Below are 14,072 nucleotides of genomic sequence, written 5' to 3'. Positions count from 1 at the left end.
GCAAACATCTCTACCCCTAATCTCAGAAGCACACATCCCTACCCTAATCTCAGAAGTACCAGGCCTACCCTAATCTCAAAAGCAAACATCTCTACCCCTAATCTCAGAAGCACACATCCCTACCCTAATCTCAGAAGCACCCAGCCCTACCCTAATCTCAGAAGCACCCAGCCCTACCCTAATCTCAGAAGCACCCAGCCCTACCCTAATCTCAGAAGCACACATCCCTACCCTAATCTCAGAGGCACCCAACCCTACCGCTAATCTCAAAAGCACCCAGCCCTACCCTAATCTCAGAAGCACTCATCCCTACCCTAATCTCAGAAGCACCCAGCCCTACCCTAATCTCAGAAGCACCCAGCCCTACCCTAATCTCAGAAGCACACATCCCTACCCTAATCTCAAAAGCAAACATCTCTACCCCTAATCTCAGAAGCACACATCCCTACCCTAATCTCAGAAGCACCCAGCCCTACCCTAATCTCAGAAGCACCCAGCCCTACCCTAATCTCAGAAGCACACATCCCTACCCTAATCTCAGAAGCACCCAGCCCTACCCTAATCTCAGAAGCACACATCCCTACCCTAATCTCAGAAGCACACATCCCTACCCTAATCTCAGAAGCACACATCCCTACCCTAATCTCAGAAGCACACATCCCTACCCTAATCTCAGAAGCACCCAGCCCTACCCTAATCTCAGAAGCACCCAGCCCTACCCTAATCTCAGAAGCACCCAGCCCTACCCTAATCTCAGAAGCACACATCCCTACCCTAATCTCAGAAGCACACATCCGTACCCTAATCTCAGAAGCACCCAGCCCTACCCTAATCTCAGAAGCACACATCCCTACCCTAATCTCAAAAGCAAACATCCCTACCCTAATCTCAGAAGCACACATCCCTACCCCTAATCTCAGAAGCACTAATCCCTACCCCTAATCTGCAGAACCAATGTTAAATCTGTAGAGGTGTAGGGAACAGGCCGATCTGGGAGGGAGGGAACAACAAAACATGTCACTATGTAGCCTCTGGTCCCTCTTAGCCATGAAGCTAGGTAGGCAGACATCAGGCATACAGACAGACAGCCAGCCGCCAGGTAAGCAGACAGATAGGTAGACAGGCAGGCAGACATCAGGCATACAGACAGACAGCCAGCCACCAGGTAAGCAGACAGATAGGTAGGCAGACAGTCAGCCGCCAGGTAAGCAGACAGATAGGTAGGCAGGCAGGCAGACATCAGGTATACAGACAGACAGCCAGCCGCCAGGTAAGCAGACAGATAGGTAGGTAGGCAGGCAGGTAGGTAGACAGACAGACAGCCAGCCGCCAGGTAAGCAGACAGGTAGGCAGGCAGGCAGGCAGACATCAGGCATACAGACAGACAGTCAGCCGCCAGGTAAGCAGACAGATAGGTAGACAGGCAAGCAGATTGACAGGCAAGCAGACAGACCTCAGTTACATCTCAGGCATACCACATAACATGCAGTGGATTCCTGGAATACTTGTCGGGGGAGAAGGTCCATACCCAAATGTGTCTGTAATTAATCCTACTGGTGTGAGAACCTAACTGTTTTCCCTGGAAGCTTTCGAAACATTGTGGTTGAACATAAATTCCCGGGACTGCCATAACAGATTATTACAGGCAGACTAAAGACATCTGTTTGACAGTGGAGTGATGGAGCACCAAAATCCCAGGGAGAGAGAGATAATTATAACCAATTATTACATATCTAACTTCATTTTAATTGTAAAATGATGTGTTAGCTTATGTCTAATAAGTTGTCTTCATAACGATGAATTGCAGGCAATATTACAGGACCAGAAAGGAGAGATAGGTTGCTACAAAAGTAGCCTATCCCGGTCGGCCCTGATACAATGTATCAACCTACTAGTAAACAGAGTACACAAAACACGATGCATCTTAACAGTGGTGCCAGTGGCTGACACTAGGTCCAAAAAGGGTACGGAGTTCGTTCATTCATTGATGGGTTTGTATCACGGTGTGATTTTACCCAGTGGCATTCGAACACTATAACAGGGGATGACATAGAAGCATGATAATCGAAATGTATGCCCAGTCCACATCAAAATAGGACCCATTTTCATTTAAAACAACAACAGTGATCGATGCTTAGACATAATCAATATATAAGACAACCATAGAGAACACATCGTTTCAGACGAAAAAAAATATACTATAAATAAAACATAGCCCTACAGAAGAGATTAACTCTAGAAATCAAAATGTTATAGCGGTCACAAAAAAAACATGCATGTTCATCCAATGAAATGATGATGATCCTCTACTCACATACCAGGATCACACGACGATTGTTGTCAAACGCTTACTGAGCTGGACACTGTTTTTCTATCAAAATAAACCTACAATTTTAACGACAATTTATTCGCCATTTTCTGTTGAATTATTTCCCCTTCTGTCGTCTAAGAAATGAATAATGTGTCTCGGGGTCGACCAAAAAAAGAATACGCATCCAACGAAATAAATACACTTGCGCTTTATCCCAGACCCGTTATCCACGTGACCGCTCACAATTCACATGAACGCGCACGGACGTCATCGGTGACACGGAGGAAGATGGACGAGTAGTAGGATTATCATGCATCTCTTCAGTCTGGGTACCAGACATTCCACTTCTTGACACTCATTTTTCATTTGCCAAAGTGACTGGCCTTCCGGTAATCTTAACGTTCAACATGCAGCCGGATTTACGGTGCAGTTCCTGATTGGTACATCATTCATATTTTCAATGACAAGATCATAATTTGGAACAAATCGAGAGTTCAAATTGTAAGAACAACAACAAACAATACCTGCTACGACCTGCTGCTGTAATTTCCTCGTGAGAAGACATTGTCAATGTAAAAGAATGGCCAGAGGACTTTGTAACGAGAGAGAGATAAATAATATGGAGAATATTAGCTTTCATTCGAGCTACGTTTGCTCCTGCTTCATTCCATTAATGACAGGAAAGAAAACGCGAAACTGGCACCTGTCGTCATTACTCGCACATTACGCTAATCATGAATCGCTTACATTTTTATAATTGCTTATGCTCGTTTCAGTTATATTATTTATCCATCCTCTATCTTATTAAAGAGATGGAGTCCGGGCAGGCTACTCTACGAAACGTTATATTTAGGCCTATAGTATAATGCTAAAATAATATCTAATGAATTGACAAGGACAGTTTGAAGGGGAGAGTGTGGGGGAGCTATAGTATTACTAGAGACGTGAGTTATGGAAATATTATCCCAGCATGTGCCTGGTTCCAGAGGAAGATTTGTTTTTTCTAAACTGACCCATGTAATCATGTTTTTAATATAAAAAATATTAAATTGGTGTTTTTTATTCTAGGCGTGAAGAAAATTCAACATCATGTCCATATGATAAAAGGCTACACTGATCACGTGCTTGGCAGCCAAATGTTTAGGTGTTCCTTAATTGTAATATTTAAAGTGATGACATTTGATCGTAGTCATTATTTTAGCAATCCACGTTAGACAGCAAATGACAGGAGTGGCAAGAAGTGTGTCACGCCCTGACCATAGAGAGCTTTTTATTCACTATGTTGGTTAGGGTCGGGGTGTGACTAGGGTGGGTTATCTAGGTGATTATATATATATGTTGGCCTGGTATGGTTCCCAATCAGAGGCAGTTGTTTATCGTTGTCTCTGATTGGGGATCACATTTAGGTAGCCATTTCCCCATTGTTCTTTGAGGGATCTTGTCTCGGTATAGTTGCCTGCGAGCACTACATTGGCGTTTCGTTTTGCGCTTTATTGTTTTTCTTTGAGTTTCACTTCCAAATAAAGAGGATGGAACCATACCATCTTGGTGCATCTTGGTCCACTCATTGTGACGAACGTGACAAAGTGGAATGTAATAGCCTGGTTACCGTCTCTTTTCAGCTATCTCTTTAGGTCTATTCACTGCCTCACATTTAAAACAATATAAGTTCATTTTTGCAAATTTCCATGATAAAAACTTGTGATAGAGGTTGTGACTGAGTGTTTTATATTATTTTAAAAGCGGAGCTCTAATGCATCCCTGTGGGTATTATTATTGGGGCGGCAGGTAGCCTAGGGGTGACAAGATGACGAGGTAAAATCTGTCGTTCTGCCCCTGAACAAGGCAGTTAACCCACTGTTTATAGGCCGTCATTGTAAATCAGAATTTGTTCTTAACTGACTTGCCTAGTTAAATAAAATACTGGCTAGTGCACACCTTTTTTTACTACAGTATTTCATTTTGGCAGTGTTCATATTGCCATTACATTATTTTTCTATTCATATTTTGTATTTTAAATGTAACCTTTATTTAACCTTTATTCAACTAGGCAAGTCAGTTAAGAACAAACTCTTATTTATAATGACAGCCTACCGGGGAACAGTGGGTTAACTGCCTTGTTCAGGGGCAGAACGACAGATTTTTACCTTGTCAGAGAGAGACCTGAGATTGTCAGGGCCAAGACATTGAACCACTCTTAAACTCATATAACAGCACTATGGATGCAATGACTGACCATCCAAAACAATAATTTTAACCATGTTTTGAGGCGATATGTTTGTTTACATTTACTTTGTTAATAAAACCATTACAAGTGTATTTGTTGTTTTCTGTTGGGGTTGAATCACAGAGTTTCTAAACTCAGATGCGCAACATCGCGACACTACCGGAAACGCTTGCGAAACAGACCAGGCCGGGGTTTGAGAAGTAAATTAGCGAAAAAATTATTCCTTAGGTGTTCATTTAAAAAAAAAAATCGAAAAGGACAACCTAGATTCAAGCCAATGTCTTAAAGCTCCAATATGTCATTTTTTGGACGACCTGACCGAATTCACATTAAAAAAATGGTTGTTATAGATCTGTCATTCTCATTGAAAGTAATGAAGCGGTAGATCAGTTCTACGCGCTCTCTTTCTATGCTTCCTGTTCTTACGTTACCTTTTTGCATCTTGGTACTTTCGGTTTTGTACACCAGCTTCAAACGGCTGCTACAATATAAAATACAATATTTTTGGTTATTTAAAATATATTTCACAGCGGTTTAGTACAATAATTATCTACACTATAGTTGCTTGTTTTGTCACAACTTTATATAAGAAAGAGTGCCTTTGATTTGATGGCCTGCACATGCGCAATTCGGAGCGAGACGACCGTTAGACCCGATGACGTGTCTTTACTCATGAGCTTGTGCCACGTTCATATCACAGTCGGAACTAGAAAACTCGAACATGTCCGACTTGTTGTGGCTTTGAACCCGGCACATGTATAACTTCAAACTGTTAGCATATTGGAAATGTCCTTGTTCCAACTAGGACATGAATGCAGCATTAGCTAGCCGACGTCGCCATGGCATCGCCAACAAGTGTGATTGGAGAAGCAGTTTTAGCCTGTCTTTATACTGTACTGTCTTTGGTTGAACCAAAGATTATGGATATACTGACAAGATAAATGTCTCTCCACCCTGACAATGGGTGCTATGCTATGCTACTAGCCTCATATCATGAATATGCATAGCAATCTCGATACAACTCCAATATAAGAAACGAAATAACGCCACCTGCTGGAGAGAGACAGATTTTTCACCGTGTTGGGCCTCTCTTCCTCTCTGACTAATGGTGTGTTGACGACAACTAGGAACACGGAAAAATACGATGTCAAATCATGACGTTGGTGATCAGGTCGGAAAATCGGAGCTGTAGAAAGAGGCCCAAGTTCCCACATTGGATGAACGTCTGTTTTATTTTTCCCAGTGGCAGCTCATTTTTTTCAGAGTTCCCAGTTGTCTTGAACGCACTGAGGTCGGAGATTTCAGAGTTCCCAGTTTTCTTCTTCGTTGGGATTGGTTTGTCAGAGTGACTCAGTGGTCTAAGACACTGCATCTCAGTGCAAGATGCGTCACTGCAGTACCTGGTTTGAATATTTAACTAGGCAATTCAGTTAAGAACAATTTGTTATTTACAATGACGGCCTACCAAAAGGCCTCCTGCGGGGACGGGGGCTGGGATTAAAAATAAAAAATAAATGTAATATAAATATAGGATAAAACACACATCACGACAAGACAAACAACACTACATAAAGAGAGACCTAAGACAACAACATAGCAAGGCAGGAACACATGACAACACAACATGGTAGCAGCACAAAACATGGTACAAACATTATTGGGCACAGACAACAGCACAAAGGGCAAGAAGGTAGAGACAACAATACATCACGCAAAGCAGCCACAACTGTCAGTAAGAGTGTCCCATGATTGAGTCTTTGAATGAAGAGATGGAGATAAAACAGTCCAGTTTGAGTGTTTGTTGCAGCTCGTTCCAGTCGCTAGCTGCAGCGAACTGAAAAGAGGAGCGACCCAGGGATGTGTGTGCTTTGGGGACCTTTAACAGTCGCTCTACTCATAATATACAGGAGAACGATCGCCTTATGGCGAGGATAGCTGTGCTGCAAGCCCAGCTTCAGACACAATCGTTAGGCAAGGGTCATTTCAGTGTAGGAAAGGATGAAACAGCGTCTGTGCCACCAGTAAGTACAGATAGTAACGTTAGTATAAATCCCCTCGCACAGTCCCCGCAGCCGGACAACTTTCTCATGGCTTCTGGAGGGAAATGCTGTCAAGATGCTCAACTGGTGTCGCTCATTCATCTGACAGAAACTTTCAACCGGTTCTCCCCATTAAGCAACGAGTCGGAGTCAGACTCCGAAACTCTGGTCTCTCCTCCCGTTACGGGGTCTGAGCCACCGAAGCCTTCCACCATCAGCTTTGACAAATTGAAAACCCTAGTCATTGGCGACTCCATTACCTGCAATACTAGACTTAAAAAGAAGCATCCAACGATCATACACTGTTTACCAGGGAGGAGGGCTACCGACGTAAAGGCTAATCTGTGGGTGGGATTATATCCAGCGTGGTTGGCCCTGTCCGGGGGTATCGTCAGATGGGGCCACAGTGTCCCACGACCCACCCGTCTCAGCCTCCAGTATTTATGCTGCAATAGTCTATCTACCCGGGGGGCTAGGGTCAGTCTGTTATATCTGGTTTAATCCTCCTGTCTTATCTGGTGTCCTGTGTGACTTTAAGTATGCTCCCTCTAATTCTCTCCCTCCACTCCCGGAGTACCTGAGCCCTAGGACCATGCCTCAGGACTACCTGGCCCGATGACTCCCGGCTGTCCCCAGTCCACCTGGTCGTGCTGCTGCTCCAGTTTCAACTGTTTTGCCTGCGGCTATGGAAACCTGACCTGTTTCACTGGACGTGCTACCTTGTCCCAGACCTGCTGTTTTCAACTCTCTAGAAAAAGCAGGAGCGGTAGAGATACTCTGAATGATCGGCTATGAAAAGCCAACTGACATTTACTCCTGAGGTGCTGACTTGTTGCACCCTCTACAACCACTGTGATTATTATTTGACCATGCTGGTCATTTATGAATGTTTAAACATCTTGAAGAACAATCTGGCCTTAATGGCCATGTTCTGTTATAATCTCCACCCGGCACAGCCAGAAGAGGACTGGCCACCCCTAAGAGCCTGGTTCCTCTCTAGGTTTCTTCCTAGGTTCCTGCCTTTCTAGGGAGTTTTTCCTAGCCACCGTGCTTCTACACCTGCATTGCTTGCTGTTTGGGGTTTTAGGCTGGGTTTCTGTACAGCACTTTGTGACATCAGCTGATGTAAGAAGGGCTATATAAATACATTTGATTGATTCATTGATGTTAACAAACAACCTATGATAAAAACAGGACAGGTCAAAGTAAAATGGACCAATCACAACTGTTGTCCAGGACTTTCACCCCATTTGTCTTGATCAGTGGTTTCAAGTTTGTATCTGTGTATTTTGACAATATTTATGCGTTTCCCGATTTGTAAATGCATTGCAAATAGACTCGTGTTAACTCCTGATAAAGTTGGGTAGCTGATATTCAGAGCTTAATCAGCCAAATTGATTAGTTACAGGAATCAGGACTAATAAAGCAATGCAACAGCCTGTTTTACAAACGGTGGGTCTACCACATGGATGGGCCTACCACATGGAGGGGCCTACCACATGGATGGGCCTACCACATGGATGGGCCTACCACATGGATGGGTCTACCACATGGATGGGCCTACCACATGGATGGGTCTACCACATGGATGGGCCTACCACATGGATGGGTCTACCACATGGATGGGCCTACAACATGGATTGGCCTACCACGTGGATGGGTCTACCACATGGATGGGCCTACCACATGGATGGTCCTACCACATGGATGGGCCTACCACATGGATGGGTCTACCACATGGATGGGTCTACCACATGGATGGGCCTACCACATGGATGGGTCTACCACTACCACATGGATGGGCCTACCACATGGATGGGTCTACCACATGGATGGGTCTACCACATGGATGGGTCTACCACATGGATGGGCCTACCACATGGATGGTCCTACCACATGGATGGGTCTACCACATGGATGGGTCTACCACATGGATGGGTCTACCACATGGATGGTCCTACCACATGGATGGGTCTACCACATGGATGGGCCTACCACATGGATGGTCCTACCACATGGATGGGTCTACCACATGGATGGGTCTACCACATGGATGGGCCTACCACATGGATGGGTCTACCACATGGATGGGTCTACCACATGGATGGGTCTACCACGTGGATGGGCCTACAACGTGGATGGGCCAACCACGTGGATGGGCCTACCACATGGATGGGTCTACCACATGGATGGGTCTACTACATGGTCTACCACATGGATGGGTCTACCAAATGGTCTACCACATGGATGGGCCTACCACATGGATGGGCCTACCACATGGATGGGTCTACCACATGGATGGGCCTACCACATGGATGGGCCTAGCACATGGATGGGCCTACCACATGGATGGGCCTACCACATGGATGGGCCTACCACATGGATGGTCCTACCACATGGATGGGCCTACCACATGGATGGGCCTACCACATGGATGGGTCTACCACATGGATGGGTCTACCACATGGATGGGCCTACCACACTACCACATGGATGGGCCTATCACATGGATGGGTCTACCACACTACCACATGGATGGGCCTACCACATGGATGGGCCTACCACACTACCACATGGATGGGCCTACCACATGGATGGGCCTACCACACTACCACATGGATGGGCCTACCACATGGATGGGTCTACCACATGGATGGGCCTACCACACTACCACATGGATGGGCCTACCACATGGATGGGCCTACCACATGGATGGGCCTACCACATGGATGGGTCTACCACATGGATGGGTCTACCACATGGTCTACCACACGGATGGGCCTACCACATGGATGGGCCTACCACATGGATGGGCCTACCACATGGATGGGCCTACCACATGGATGGGTCTACCACATGGATGGGTCTACCACATGGATGGGCCTACCACATGGTCCTACCACATGGATGGGTCTACCACATGGATGGGCCTACCACTAGGATGGGTCTACCACATGGATGGGCCTACCACTACCACATGGATGGGCCTACCACATGGATGGGTCTACCACATGGATGGGTCTACCACATGGATGGGTCAACCACATGGATGGGCCTACCACATGGATGGGTCTACCACATGGATGGGCCTACCACATGGATGGGCCTACCACATGGATGGGTCTACCACATGGATGGGCCTACCACATGGATGGGCCTACCACATGGATGGGTCTACCACATGGATGGGTCTACCACATGGATGGGTCTACCACATGGATGGGCCTACCACATGGATGGGCCTACCACATGGATGGGTCTACCACATGGTCTACCACACGGATGGGCCTACCACATGGATGGGCCTACCACATGGATGGGCCTACCACATGGATGGGTCTACCACATGGATGGGTCTACCACATGGATGGGCCTACCACATGGTCCTACCACATGGATGGGTCTACCACATGGATGGGTCTACCACTAGGATGGGTCTACCACATGGATGGGCCTACCACTACCACATGGATGGGCCTACCACATGGATGGGTCTACCACATGGATGGGTCTACCACATGGATGGGTCTACCACATGGATGGGTCAACCACATGGATGGGCCTACCACATGGATGGGCCTACCACATGGATGGGCCTACCACATGGATGGGCCTACCACATGGATGGGCCTACCACATGGATGGGTCTACCACATGGATGGGTCTACCACATGGATGGGTCTACCACATGGATGGGCCTACCACATGGATGGGCCTACCACATGGATGGGCCTACCACATGGATGGGTCTACCACATGGTCTACCACATGGATGGGCCTACCACATGGATGGGCCTACCACATGGATGGTCCTACCACATGGATGGGTCTACCACATGGATGGGTCTACCACATGGATGGGCCTACCACATGGATGAGCCTACCACATGGATGGGCCTACCACATGGATGGGCCTACCACATGGATGGGCCTAACACATGGATGGGTCTACCACATGGATGGACCTACCACATGGATGGGTCTACCACTACCACATGGATGGGCCTACCACATGGATGGGTCTACCACTACCACATGGATGGGCCTACCACATGGATGGGCCTACCACATGGATGGGCCTACCACATGGATGGGCCTACCACATGGATGGGTCTACCACATGGATGGGTCTACCACATGGATGGATCTACCACATGGATGGGTCTACCACATGGATGGGTCTACCACATGGATGGGTCTACCACATGGATGGGCCTACCACATGGTCCTACCACATGGATGGGTCTACCACGTGGATGGGGATACCACATGGATGGGTCTACCACATGGATGGGATTACCACATGGATGGGTCTACCACATGGATGGGTCTACCACATGGATGGGCCTACCACATGGATGGGTCTACCACATGGATGGGTCTACCACATGGATGGGTCTACCACATGGATGGGCCTACCACATGGTCCTACCACAAGGATGGGTCTACCACGTGGATGGGCCTACCACGTGGATGGGTCTACCACATGGATGGGTCTACCACATGGATGGGCCTACCACATGGATGTGCCTACCACATGGATGGTCCTACCACATGGATGGTCCTACCACATGGATGGGCCTACCACATCGATGGTCCTACCACATGGATGGGCCTACCACATGGATGGGCCTACCACATGGATGGGTCTACCACATGGATGGGTCTACCACATGGATGGGTCTACCACATGGATGGGCCTACCACATGGATGGGTCTACCACATGGTCTACCACATGGATGGGCCTACCACATGGATGGGTCTACCACATGGATGGGTCTACCACATGGATGGGCCTACCACATGGATGGGCCTAGCACATGGATGGGCCTACCACATGGATGAGCCTACCACATGGATGGTCCTACCACATGGATGGGCCTACCACATGGATGGGCCTACCACATGGATGGGTCTACCACATGGATGGGTCTACCACATGGATGGGCCTACCACACTACCACATGGATGGGCCTACCACATGGATGGGTCTACCACACTACCACATGGATGGGCCTACCACATGGATGGGCCTACCACACTACCACATGGATGGGCCTACCACATGGATGGGCCTACCACACTACCACATGGATGGGCCTACCACATGGATGGGTCTACCACATGGATGGGCCTACCACATGGATGGGCCTACCACACTACCACATGGATGGGCCTACCACATGGATGAGCCTACCACATGGATGGTCCTACCACATGGATGGGCCTACCACATGGATGGGCCTACCACATGGATGGGTCTACCACATGGATGGGCCTACCACATGGATGGGCCTACCACATGGATGGGCCTACCACATGGATGGGTCTACCACATGGATGGGCCTACCACATGGATGGGCCTACCACATGGATGGGTCTACCACATGGATGGGTCTACCACATGCATGGTTCTACCACATGGATGGTCCTACCACATGGATGGGCCTACCACATGGATGGGCCTACCACATGGATGGGCCTACCACATGGATGGGCCTACCACATGGATGGGTCTACCACATGGATGGGCCTACCACATGGATGGTCCTACCACATGGATGGGCCTACCACATGGATGGGCCTACCACATGGATGGGCCTACCACTACCACATGGATGGGCCTACCACATGGATGGGCCTACCACATGGATGGGCCTACCACATGGATGGGCCTACCACACTACCACATTGATGGGCCTACCACATGGATGGGCCTACCACATGGATGGGTCTACCACATGGATGGGTCTACCACATGGATGGGTCTACCACATGGATGGGTCTACCACATGGATGGGCCTACCACATGGATGGGTCTACCACATGGATGGGTCTACCACATGGATGGGCCTACCACATGGATGGGCCTACCACATGGATGGGTCTACCACATGGATGGGTCTACCACATGGATGGGCCTACCACACTACCACATGGATGGATCTACCACATGGATGGATGGGCCTACCACATGGATGGGCCTACCACATGGATGGGCCTACCACATGGATGGGCCTACCACATGGATGGGAAAGGTAGGCTACACCCCAGTAAGCACAAACTGAGGATCACCTCACCCTTGACCCATCCTCCTCCACTTTCTTCACTGCCTCTGCATACGACACACCTGGCCACCTCAACCTGCCTCTCTCTCACCGAACACTTCCGATCCCCAGTAACATGAGCTCCCCTACAGACACACACAACTTTATCCACTGAAACTACACAATCCTCTATCCCATGACCTCTTGCACACATCGGGGAATCACCCTCCTACACAGAGATGCAACATGACCATAAACGTCTGCCCTGCTAGAGCTTCCCCATTTAACTGTAAGTGCTGTTATAGTGAAGTGGAAACGTCTAGGAGTAACAACGGCTCAGCCTCGAAGTGGTAGACCACACAAGCTCACAGAACGAGACCGCCGAGTGCTGAAGCATGTAGCGCGTAAAGTCTTCTGTCCTCGGTTGCAACACTCACTACCGAGTTCCAAACTGCCTCTGGAAGCAACTTCTGCACAATAACTGTTCGTCCGGAGCTTCATGAAATGGGTTTCCATGGCCGAGCAGCAGCACACAAGCCTAAGATCACCATGCGCAATGCCAAGCGTAGGCTGGAGTGGTGTAAAGCTCGCCGCCAGTGGACTCTGGAGTAGTGGAAACGCGTTCTCTGGAGTGATGAATCACGCTTCACCATCTAGCAGTCCGACGGACTAATCTGGGTTTGGCAGATGCCAGGAGAACGCTACCTGTCAGAATGCATAGGGCCAACTGTAAAGTTTGGTAGAGGAGGAATAATGGTCTTGCGCTGGATGAAGAATTTGATTGGTCTGCAGAGCACTGACCTCATCCCCATCGAACACCTTTGGGATGAATTGGAACGGTGACTGCAAGCCAGGCCTAATCGCCCAACATCAGTGCCCAACTTCACTCATGCTCTTGTGGCTGATTGGAAGCAATGTCCCTGCAACAATGTTCCAGCATCTAGTGGAAAGCCTTCCCTGAAGAGTGGAGGCTGTTATAGCAGCAAAGGCGGGACCAACTACACATTAATGCCCATGATTTTTGGAATGAGATGTTCGATGAGCAGGTGACCACATACTTTTGGTCATGTAGTGTATTTGTTAAACGCGGCTCGTGTATAACTCTAACAGTTAGCATGTCGCACATTTCCGAGTTTCCTAGTTCAGACTATCACTTGAACGCGGCATAAAACAATGCATGAGCCATTTAGATTATTCAAGAATCAATGGGTACATATTAATTCATAAATCCACAAATAAATGGATGTAGCAACTGCAGAGGGCCTCTTTTAAACTGAAAATTCCATCTACTCCCTATAATCAAGAAGTCTGCCACTGTTTTGAGTCACAGCTAAGAAACTCAAAAAAACATAGGTCCTACCGAGATTTGAACTCGGATCGCAGGATTCAGAGTCCTGAGTGCTAACCATTACACCATAGAACCGTGTAGAAACCTTGGATCGATAAC

At 47.8% G+C, this 14,072-nt stretch overlaps 1 protein-coding gene and 1 non-coding gene across 4 annotated transcripts in view; both read right to left on the bottom strand.

Moving 5' to 3' along the window:
• Nucleotides 1-2,563, bottom strand: part of dennd4a (DENN/MADD domain containing 4A) — a 182,295-nt gene extending 179,732 nt beyond the window's left edge. For 2 of the 3 annotated variants that reach the window (XM_055910128.1, XM_055910130.1), the window contains exon 1: nucleotides 2,319-2,563. The gene's annotated coding sequence lies outside the window, so the exon portion shown is untranslated. Of the gene's footprint in view, nucleotides 1-2,314 lie in introns of all 3 variants that reach the window. The other variant, XM_055910129.1, reaches the window with a different exon arrangement.
• Nucleotides 2,564-13,976: 11,413 nt separating this feature from the next.
• Nucleotides 13,977-14,048, bottom strand: trnaq-cug (transfer RNA glutamine (anticodon CUG)). Its single transcript has one exon. It is a non-coding gene; the product is annotated as a tRNA-Gln (tRNA).
• Between the last annotated feature and the right edge of the window lie 24 nt (nucleotides 14,049-14,072).

The sequence above is a fragment of the Salvelinus fontinalis genome, unplaced genomic scaffold, assembly GCF_029448725.1.
Source record: "Salvelinus fontinalis isolate EN_2023a unplaced genomic scaffold, ASM2944872v1 scaffold_0001, whole genome shotgun sequence".
Taxonomy (NCBI): Eukaryota; Metazoa; Chordata; class Actinopteri; order Salmoniformes; family Salmonidae; genus Salvelinus; species Salvelinus fontinalis.
This window is presented reverse-complemented; position numbering and strand designations above follow the sequence as displayed.